Source organism: Ambystoma mexicanum, chromosome 4p (genome assembly GCF_040938575.1).
Source record: "Ambystoma mexicanum isolate Mex_15411 chromosome 4p, UKY_AmexF1_1, whole genome shotgun sequence".
Lineage (NCBI taxonomy): Eukaryota > Metazoa > Chordata > Amphibia > Caudata > Ambystomatidae > Ambystoma > Ambystoma mexicanum.
This window is the reverse complement of record NC_090927.1, coordinates 408708391-408720476: the sequence shown is the minus strand read 5'-3', so window position 1 is coordinate 408720476 and position 12086 is coordinate 408708391.

Below are 12086 nucleotides of genomic sequence, written 5' to 3'. Positions count from 1 at the left end.
AGTTAAACTCGAAACTGCAAAATCCCAAATTCACATTCGTCCCCCATTGTCTGTCTGTCCATAGCAGGGACAATGGATCCGCTCTGCATTCTTCGTGACAATGACCTTAACCTACTCACATAAGGTGGCGAATCCCCACTCTCACCATGGCATCGTCCTTTAGGTTGTTCTAGTCGCATCAGAGATTCTGATGCCCGTGATTTGGGTAGATCTAGATGAGACCATTTTACTTCTTGATCTCTTGGAGAGCACCCCTCAGGACCACACGCATTATCCCCCACCTCCCCTTGGAAGGGTTCTCTGTCCTCGTCTGATATATCCTGTCCCCAACTTGTGTGACTTCTCTCCTCTTCGTCTCTATTCAGAGTTAGTATATCTAAAGACAGCTCCTTAGGCTCAAAACTACACAAACATTCCTCTCTGTCATATAGCTGTGTACTCTCAAGATGATCATCCTTGCCCTTTCCTGTCAGTTCTTTCTTAGTTCTCATATCATGATAGACTTTATTGATTGCGTCCCCAATGCTTCTAGAGTCAAACTCATCCTCTAGATATACTCTAGATGGACCTGCTATAGGCTCCTGTGCTGGGAAGAATTCTTCTATGTCCTCCCATGTCACTACTGGATTATGATTCATTAATTCCTTTTCCATACGCTTAAGATTGCATGCTCTCTGCCTTCTCTCTCTTTCTATGTCATCATCAAGCTTTCTTTGTTTCCTTGCTTCTTCTCTCGCCCTGTCTTCTTCTTTTCTTTTCATATCTCCTCTTTAATTTGCCCTACGTATCCCCTTGTCTCTCTGTCTTTGTATTCTTTTATCCCTTGATTTCTGTTCCTCGTCTTCCTCTTTCTTCCTTTCTAGTCTCTCTCGTTCTTCAATTGCCCTCTGTCTGTTGTCTTATTTTCTTTGCTCCACTGCTCTTTCCTGCTTTTTTAGTTGTTCGTCTTGAAACAATTGTTCCCGTCTTTGTCTATCTTTTGTCTTTGCCCCATCTTCTTTCAATTGTTCCTCTCTTTCTCTATCCTTTTTGTTTTGTTTGTCTCGCTCTTCCCCTTGTCTCACGTCCTCAAAGCTTTTACCATCAGGTTTAAGCAAAATCTAACCACCCATCCATTCGTTTTGTATGAGTGCTACCTCATCAGCCTTATCCTTTTCTCCTTTCCATCTCTTTATTTCTCATCCTATATCTAAGGATGTAATCGCTCGATCACTTCTCTCCTTCATCACGTCTCTCTTTGTCCCTCGGGACTTTAGAGATCACATCTCTCTCAGGAATTTTCTCTGCAGTCTCATCGCTGTTTTGCGCAGGCAACTCATATGCCGAATTACTATACACAGTCGCTGCCTTAAGCTCTCTTAATGGGTACAGTTCATCATCTTTTTTTGCTATCACCATCTACTTTAGATGCGTCGAGGGAAGCAGAAGGCTCCTCACCCCCCCCTCTTTGCATATGTTAAGTATCCAATCTTAGGTGGCTCTTCCCTTTCCTCTTGGTACATTTTCCAGAGCTCTAAACTCGCTAACCTTTTCTTTAACTTTTTTCCTGTGTAAGCTGCATGCAAATATGTCATCATATGCTGCAAAACTGCCTTTGATTGTGATCCCCCTGTGGCCATGGCATGAACATCTTGTCTGCGGTGCCCATTCCGCACAATACTTTTTAAGTTTAGGTGCGTGTTTTCGTAACTGTTTGCAGAGATGTGTAAGTGAAGTAATATCCTCCATTTTGACTTGTCACACCTGACTGTCAATACTCACCTTTACACTTTTCACTTTTCACTTTTTTTCTTTAATAATGACGTTTCAAGAAAATAATACAATATGAGCGTTCACCAACCATCGCAGGCTCCAAACCATCTATAGCATGTTTCTACTCCACACTACTTTGTTAATACAGCATCAATTCTATTTCAACAAATAAATATTTAATTCTTAAATCTCACGTTTTCCTTTTTTCGTCTCTTAATTTCTCTATTATTCCTTCATCATATATAGAGCTATACAATCACATAAAACAAACAGACAAACTGACATACTTGACCGGCCACATATATTTCAGTCTACGATCCTTGAGACTTATCCTGCCCCTAATAAATACCCCGATTAGGATGCGAACCGTTCTCTTTGGATTGTCTTTAAACAAATCTGTAGTCTACGTCACCCATAAATGGGCTCTACATACGATTCCTTCTGTTACATCTTCACGACGCAGGACACTGGGCTTACTCTACTGTGAGGTTACTTAATAACTCGACGCTCATCGTCTCAAGTTGCTTTTACCCCAAATCTCCGTCCATTACTCCTTTCCCTTTATCACTTTCTCCACACACTGCCCTTTCACAATTTTGCAACCTCACTCAGTTTTACTCACTATTCTCTTTTTCGACTACTAACTCTTAGGATCGCCGCCTTTTTATCAGCCTCTTCAACCTTTCGTCCGTTCAGATTCCTGTAGAAGTCGGGAGGGGTTTCTGCCTGAAAACAAGGGACCCCTCTAACCTGTGCTTGCAAGACTTGTATCTTTAAATTAATTCCGCTATCTACAGGGAGTGTCACATCCTTTCAGTTAAACGGCAGAGACTGCTTGATATTGCCGGGAACCCGAAACTTACTATCTAGATGGATCTTTAACCATCACTCTGCTACCACATGAACTGAAGGAGTCGCTTCAGCCCTTTAAGGCAAGGTAAAAATACAATGAGATGAATGGAGATGCAGAAGTTACTCCAACATCAATAATTGAAATGACTCAGGTAGTTGGCAAAAAGGTTAACTGGTTTAGTATCAATTATCTAAAACAGGGAGTACAACGGACATCAATGGACGTCTCATAGCATGGTCTCACAATTTGCTTTAGAAAAAACATGCGTTTTTAGCAAAAACTCGCCATGGATGATGTGAACCTACGTATTTACTAACGTCATCCTACGTGGTAAACTACTAAAACCTAGTTGCAAATGTGATGGGCTCAGAGGGAACATCTAGGTATACGTTCCATACTAGTCTACGAAAGTAATAGGTTTCTTAACATCAGGTGGGGCAACTAAGCCCTCCCCTCAAACAAGTCATTATGAACGTTACTAAATACACGACGTCCCATTGGTTATACAAACTATAGGGCTCATAATCATGCAGCCCCCTAGAATTGGTTGGCACTCTTACATTCGTCAGTACTTTTCCACCTACGTTTAGCAGCACGCAGGCTAGACTTCCGGGTGCTGGTGAGCTGGTCATAACCATAGCCTCCCACCAATTAGCATATCATCTATCATCCCCTCAGTGGTCTGCTGTCAATTAAGTCTTTGAACTTGTCTTTGGAAATGTTCCTTGGTCTGGAGACTTCGGGGGAATTCTGCCTTCATGTGTAGGTGTGATCTGTTATGTCTGTCCAACTTCATCCTTCCGCGTGACTGAAGACCTCAAATTCGAGGTCTGGTGCATTTAAGATACTATTTTTCTAATAGACCTTTGGCATCTTTCTTGTTTTTGTCCATGCCTTCTGAACAGGAATTTTATTCTTTCACACGATTTGTAACTACTTTCTGCTCATCCAAGTCTGATAAGACCTCAGCTTCTTGGTATCCATCCAACCTCGCCTTTCTGCGATCTGCTTCTGTAATTCAATATGCTTTTTCAACCGCGACACACTGGAAAAGAGGCCTTCCTTATTTTGGTCTAGCTCTGCTATAACACGTTGTGGAAAACATCCATTATTTGTTTATTCCTATATGTACAGGTTGACGCTTGCCGCAATCTATTCAATACGTAGCTAGCCTCAGGGAGTCTTCATTTGCTTGCGCTTCGTTGCATATGTACATGCGTAAAATGACTTGATATCTTCATCGTTTCTGTAGCATAGGTTTCTTCATCTTGAGCCCAAGATGTCACTAATCTTTACTACTTTCTTGATGCCTTATAGACTATCTTCATCCTCTTGTATCTGGATCTCTTTATGTACGTCAGTTCAGCTTCATGTGTGACGTCACTAATCCATTCAGTCATTCATTGGTCATGCTTCTTCTGGGATTTCATTCAAATGGCCATCATACTGTCTTGTATGCAGGTATGGCTTCCTTAATGGGAACCTTGCCTCCAAGATTCTCCTTGGTTTTTGGTATTTTTACTGGTACGGCACGTGTCTCACACTCTGGTTTCCAACATATAGGTAATGTGGTTGAGATGGTTGAGGTGGGGGTACTTGGCTTCTCCTCTACAATTCTGAGGGAGGAGGAGCTCAAAAGGATTGCAAGGCTGACTGTACAGGAAAGGAGGTTGGGGCATCAGCGGAGCACAGGGATATATCCATTGACATCTCACCCCGCAGTAGGTTATACTAACCCAACCTATGTGTCTACTACAGTGACAGCCACACCACCCCCTTATGCATCCCCTCTGGATGTCCCAGTGCATGCTGATGTCAATAAATGAGACCTAGAAGTGGCACTGGCAAGGACAGAATTAAATAGATTGTAAGCAGCGTAGACTGAAGTGAAGCCCGACAAACCAGCAGAGCAAGGATTATATGGGTGGAAAGTGGGGGGCCTTTTGTTCAGGATAGATAGCACAGCCATAAAAAATGTGCATATAGAAAAGGAGGGAGAAGAGGATGAGCAGGCAGACAGTTTAGTCTACGAGAATTTAGGATCTCATCAAGAAGAGGAAGACGGGTGGAGTATATTTGATGAATATGAGGATAATGAGGATGAGGAGGCAGAGCAGGCACCTGAACAAACTCCCTGGGTGGAGAGTTTGTGGGAGGGCAGGTTAAGGAGCAGATTTTGTCGGATAGCAGTGGCAAGGAAAAAGGGAAGTGGAAAAAGGGCTGACAGGTGTAGGGCAAGGATGCAGATTCCCCTTATACATAAGGGGTCCAGCAGAACACACTATGTGTCATGGACGCAGATGGATAAAAACAATTTGATGAAGGCGCTTCTGAGCCTCACCGCAGGCGTGGGTAAGTGGATTTATGCATTTGAAAAGTGGACCACTGGAGTACCCCTGACAGTCGGCGACAAAAAAAGCATATTGAAGACCAAGATGGGGATGTGTGGGTGAAGCAGGATGCCCAGGAGTAACCTTGAGGAATGATACACATGGTGGAGTAATTTTCAATAAGATCCAGGCTAAAAAATATGGGGCGCGCTGAGGAGGGCATTCCCTGACACACCTCACCAATGGTGGTAATAAATGCAATGACAGGGGAGCTGGTGGCCCGGGGGCTACCCGTAGACCAAGACATGTTTATTTATGGATAACAGTACTTGTGGAGGCAGTGCCACAGATTGCCAAGGGCTGTTGGAGAGTGCCGACAGATTTTATCTTTCGCCCTGTGGTGTCCCCGGAATTGGTGGAGGGACAATCTTGTCCCTAAACCTGCAAGTGTTGTTGGTGTTGGCAAAGAGAGTGGTTGTACTAAGAACAGAGAGGCATGGTGCAAGTGGCATACAGTGCTTTGCATTGACCCCACTGTACCTCTTAAGGAAGTGCCAGATGCAGAATTGTTTGAGAATAATGACAGTGGCAGAGAGATAATTCTAGAGATTCACATTCCCTGCGATATTATGGTGCAATATCGAAGAGTGCAATGTCCCCTGATGGCCATTGTGGCCCGCCCCCCTTCATTGAAGCAGACCTAGAATATATACCTGAGCAATTGTGGACCACTGACCCACATGATGGTGGGCTCTTAAAAGAAGTAAACCTAGTGCACATAACACTAAAAGCCGGGGCAGTGCTACCCCAGGTGAAACAATACCCACTATCAAGAGGGACAGACGAGGGAATTAGAGACACAATACAAGCCCTACTCAACCAAGGTATAATAGTGCCATCCACATCACAGTGTAACACAGCGATCTACCCTGTGAAAAAGGAAACAGGAGGCAATCGGAGAATGATCCAGGATTTACGCCCCTAAATGATGTGGTACAGAAGGAGTTTCCTGTGGTTCCTAACCCCGCCACCACTCTATGTAGTATCCCCAAGGAAGCGACACACTTTATAGTGTTTGATCTAAAAAACACCTTTTTTCAATACCTCTGTACCCCGATTCACAATATCTGAGAGCCTTTACACATGGCGGAAAGCGCTGGGAACACACTTGTTTGCCTCAGGGCTACTGTGAGAGCCCGAGCATTTTCAACACAATATTGCACACAGACCTAGGAAACATTCAAGTACCCAGTAAGATCATCCAGTACGTGGCCGACTTACTTGCATGCAATGATAATGAGCAACACTTTTGCAGAGACTCTATCACACTCCTACAGCTACTAGCTCAGAAGGGGTACAAGGTGGACAAGGCCAAACTACAATACTGCCATCAGGAAGAGCTGTATCTAGGTCAGTTGATATCAGCAAATGGCAAAAGAATCATACCAGACAGAACAGCATCTGTGCACGCCACCACCCAACCCATAACAGTGAAAGACATGCAGACGTTCTTAGACTTATGCAACTGCTGCAGTGCATGGATTTTAGACTATGCAGCTTATACCAGGCCGCTCCTGCATTGCCCTCAAGGAAGCACAAAAAGGCAAACGCATAGTAGAATGGACAGCAGACATGATCAAAAATGTCAATGCCTTAAAGGAAGTGATATCTACAGCCCCAGTGCTCGCCACCCCAGACTATACACAAGAGTTCTACATATTCTCACATTCTAATGATAAACTCATGACTGCAGTACTGACCCAGAAGCGTACAATGGGCCACAAGCCATTGGCCTATTACACTGGCTTGCTTGACTCAATGATGCAAGGGTAGTTTGCGTACGTGCAAGCACTTGCTGCAGCTGCGTTCGCGATTGAGAAAAGTTCCACAATTGTGATGGGATGCTCCATCACTCTGTATGTGGAGCATTCAGTGTTCACCATTTTGGAGAGATCGAAATCTACCTTGACCACACAGATAGCTTCAGCTTATGAGATTATCCTCTCAAGCCTAAAAAGCCATATTGTGCGATGCAAATTAGTAAACCCTGCAGCCTTTTTGACAGAAAGGTGTACAGAAGAGGACTTAGCGATGCATGATTGTGTAATGTATGAAGGGGAGGAAGATGACATTGCCAAGGCGAGGGACAGCCCGTTGAAAGAAGGAAAGGTTCTCTTTGTTGACGGTTCAGCCACAATTGACCAAGAGGCAGGCCAAAGGCATACAGGCGCTGCAGTGATGCGCCTCGAGGGAGGTGAATATGAGACACTAATTATGAAAAGACTGCCAATGCATTATTCGTCTCAAGCAGCGGAGCTCACACCGCTCATTGAAGCGCTGCAGGCGTCGCAGGGGTCCCACGTGAGCATCTATTCCAACTCGGCCTACGTTACTACAACAGTGCATACCGTGTAATCACCGGCAGCTGTGATGGATTACTACTGGGTCTGTGGGCAACAAGTGTACGTGCACCTCCCGCCATCATGGATGGGGAGACTGTTCGCTGGCAACTCTGCACTCAGCACTACTAATAATCACAGAAGAACATTTGCAAGGGGGAGCGATACCTGATACAGCCCTGACCGTCTCTTCCACGTTCGAAGAACAAAACCCATTACCACCACCAGAATTTCACATCCTACACGGAAGGGGACAGTATGAACATTTTTGAAGGAAGAAAAGATCAAACTATCCATCTAGAGACTCAGCCGCTTTACTCGCTGAAATCCCTGCTGAATATAGAATTTTCAGCTCAGCAGAAACCTTCTGTGCCTCCCTATTGTCACCCGGTGTGCAAGCAGTGGCCTACGCAAAATAGCTGCAAATTGTACCCTGGGGGCTGGACCAATTGGCAAATTACACCAAACATGGATTCAACGTTATAAAAGTCGAGCTGTATGCCCTAAGACTGATGACGATGCAGAATAGGTACATCCTCCATATGTTGACGCAATGGAAGGAGGAGTGTGCTGAAAGACCAGGGATTCCTGCTGCATATTCATTCCTCCTGAAGATGCAGAGAATGGGTCATTAACCCACATAATTGCACTCATACATGGTCTAGGAGTTTGCATGAAGAAAGCAGGAGGAATACAATGAAATTACTGGTTTGATGTTGCATATATTGGGCCCGTCCTGGTTGGCCACCATTGTGAAGATGCTGGTACCTGTCATTGTAATCATCTTGGTAATCTTCTGCACCTGCTAAATGGGCTTCTGGTGTTGTGGCAAAGCAGTGAGTAGTAGCACAATGATGATGGTGTCAATTGTGGTTTCAAAGGAACCTTGCAATACAACAAATAGTGAAATACAAACTGACCATGCCATACCTCACATAATTCCCATGCCCTATGGAGACAAAGTAGACTGCTTATATCATACCGCCATTGTCCAACCCCCTGACCCTGAGAACTATGATGAAGTATGGGTGGACCTGGCAGGCGATGGGGGATGTATTTATATGACATGCACGTCTGAGGAATACTCACGATCAAGGAAAAGCTTGCAGTCTGTGTGCAGGGGCTGGATACCACAAAATGGGACTCCACCATATGAGGAGGCAGTGAGAAGGGAGAATGAGTGCATGCATGGAGGGGAGTTTGTTACTGTAGAAGTAATGAAAGGGGGAATCTTGGGCAGGGAGCAAACCCATCCCAGACCCCTAGGCGCTTTTGGGGGAGGCGTACCCAATTAAGAGAACAGTAATAGACCCGGGAGGAGAGGTATGTCCTACAGGCCCCCACATGATCATAATATTGTACGCAATTTAGATGGTAAGACATAGTGCGCATATATGCAGATGCAATTTTTGCAGATGCTACGTAACCATAGTCAAAGCATAGGGCTTGCACGGCCATGTAGTATAAACAAACAAAGAAGTGTTTTAGGCGCAGGCCGCAAGCTTGAAGGCGAAGTCTGAATAGTCCCAAGAGCAGATGCGAGAGGCCCATGCTGCTAACCTTCACAGAAACTCTTCTTTGCTCTAAAAGTTGTTGCAATATGTTTGTTCTAAGACAGAATGTGCCCTGCAAGGCCACAGGATAGTGTTGGGTGCCTTGGTGTACCTGTTATCACAAACAGGCCAGAGCAGGCCTTCGACCCCCACCCAGTCAACTACGAGTTATAGCCCTTACTACTGTCCCAGTCCCAAGATCACTGAATTCCGAGATACCAGTTGACCCAGGACCACCGACCATAAACCAATCAGCCATAAAATATCTAAGTGCATGGTCGTCCCACCTTTATTTCATAGTGACATGATTTTAATGCGAGGTACAGGGAGGGATACATTATAGTTCAAAAGCAAGGGTGGAAGCCTTAGAGGCCAAGAGATGTGATTGGGAGGAGTGAAACATGTGTGTGGGTCAGTGTGACCTCAAGACTCCCCCTGTGCCAGTCTGTGCGCATACCAGGTGCACTGTATAATGATACAGTAGCACTGTTAGCAATTGTAACTAATTGTTTCTTCGGCCTTGGTTCCCTGGAGATGATGAGCCCAGCAGACCCCACATGATGGAAGATGGACAGACTGGCATCCCCTATGGAGAAGGTCAACCATATACAGGGTTGTCCCAACAAGCCACACAGGGTTTCCACCTTATATAAAGACGTGTTTTATTATGCTGTGCCTCCTTTTAAGCTTCTGCTTGCACCCTTTTTTCCAAGAATGTTCCATGGCAGCGGAGTTCTTTGCTGGTACACCTATTTTTTGTAGAACTAAAATGTGTTATCCTTGCAATAGTTCTTGTGCCTTTTTCCCTAGTGGGTTGTATTTTTTCTGGTGTGAGCGTTTAGGGGTGTGCCTTCATCAGCTTCAGACCCATGAGAGACACAGAAACAGCACTACTATCTATTTGGGATGATCTAAAACAAACGCAGAGTCCACCGCCACCTCAGAACTAATACTACTAGTTCTATCAGCAGCGTTCCACACAGTCCACCACAAAACGCTCCGTAAAAGACTCAAAGTAATAGGAATCAGCAAAACGGTATAAGTATGGTTAAAATCCTTCCTGAGAGAACAGAAACAACATGGCTAACTCCCTTCAATTTAGCACCACACATAACAACCTACAGAGTGCCACAAGGCTCATGACACTCACCGCCTCTCTTCAACATCTATATGACCCCTTTCATCGACCTCACCTGCTGCAACTACGCAGATGACACACTAATCATGTACAAAATCAACACTAGTGGAGAACAAGACCCAACCATTATCATCTGCCTCCCAGAAATAAACAACTAGATGAGCTCCAACAGCCTCATGCTCAAGCCAGACAGAACAGAAATCATGATCACGCCCATCAATCTGCAGACCCAACACCACATCCCATGGCCTACCGAAATGGGAAGCAGACTGGAACCTTCGAAAGTGGTTAAGAACCTTGGAATTTTAATGGACAAACAACTTAACACTTGAACCGCAAGGCAACGCTGTAGTAAAGAAGTGCTTCTTACACTTACGCACAATAAAATGGATGCTATCTTTTCTCATCTTCCGGCATAGAACACTTACATTTATGATATGATATGATATGTTATTTATAACGCACCTGTACAAAACTGTTTCTCGGAGCGACAAGACAAGGAGGGAAGATAGAGGGATGACAAGAAAAACGATCTTACTAGGCCCTGTGTCATTCAGATCATGCAAATGCGATGCTGTAACGTGCAGGGGGGAAGTGAGGAGGGGGACTGCCAGGGAGAGGGAAAGGGGAAGTGCAATCTGGGTAGCATTGCTCTAAGTAAGTGCAGCCAGGACAGCGTGGCTCTGGGCAAGTGCAAGGAGGCAGGGGATTGTGGGTAACAGTTACAGCCCCTAAGTGCGCGGTAGACCCGGAGGCAGTGCAGCCGAGAATGATCATGGAGGAACCTGGTACCCAGTAAACTCGGAGGATAGCCAAGCAACCAGTCGGCACAGGAGACATGTAGGCCAGCATGGGAGAGAGAGAAAGCAGAGGAGAAAGGGAAGGTCTTGAGGTGCTTCCAGAATTTCAGGCGGTCCGGGTCAAGTTTTAGAGGGGCAGGGAGGCTATTCCAGAGGGAGGCACCTGCAGAGGAGAGAGATCTACCCCCCACTCTCTGCCTGGAGAGGCGTCTGACTATAATAGAGCTTGAAGTAGCTGAGCGAAGGGCTCTAGAGGGAAGGTATTTTGGAAGAAAAAGTTGAATGTAGTGCAGGCCCCGGACCTAGAGAGCCTTGTGGATGATGCAGAGGGTCTTAAACTTGATCCTTGCACCCACAGGGAGCCAGTGGAGAGATACAGTCCCTGGGCTTGAGGCCAAGGACAAGTCTTGCAGTCCTGTCCTGGATTAGTTGCAGAGGGCGGAGAGTAGAGGAAAGCAGATTGAGAAAGAGGCTGTTGCAGTAGTCCAGCCTAGAGAGAACCAGGGCTCTGGCGACAGTGAGCTCCTGGGGGAAAGTGAGAAAAGGGAGAATACCTCTGAGGAGGTGCAGCTGGTAGTGGGCCTTCTTGGCAAGGTCCATGATATGAGGAGAGAAGGACAGAATGGAGTGGAAGATGATATCAAGGTTTTTAGCCTCACAGGAAGGCAGAGGAAGAGGGTCCAAATAGGGCAGCCAGAGTGAGTAAGAGAAAGAGGGAGCAGGGGTCCCAATGAGAAGGATCTCCATCTTACTGGCATTAGGGCAGAGATTATTGGAGGTGTACCAATCCTGAATCGCGGATAGACAGTCAGGAATGAGCGAGAGAAGAGGATGCTGAGGGGAGCCTGAAAGAGTATTGAGTGTCATCAGCATAACACTGAATGTTAGAGAATAAGGTAGAGATCAGGTGGGCTAAAGGGGCCAAGTATACATTGAAGAGGTAGGGTGAGAGGATAGTACCCTGGGGAAAACCACATGTGGAAAGAGAGGTGGTGCAGCGAAAAAACCCAATTTGGACTTGGGAGGGTCGGTGCAGGACGAAGGAGGTCAGCGACTCCAGGGCCTGATCCATGATGCCCAGTTTCTCACAGAGTCGTTTGATCCAAATGGCATGATTGACCATGTCAAAGGCAGAGGTAAATTCAAGTAGGATGAAGACAGATGGAAGGCTAAAGTCAAGATTAGTAAGCAGATCTTGATGGGTGTTCAGGAGAGCAGTTTCCGTGCCTCTGGCTGCTCTGAAGACAGACTGGTGGTCATG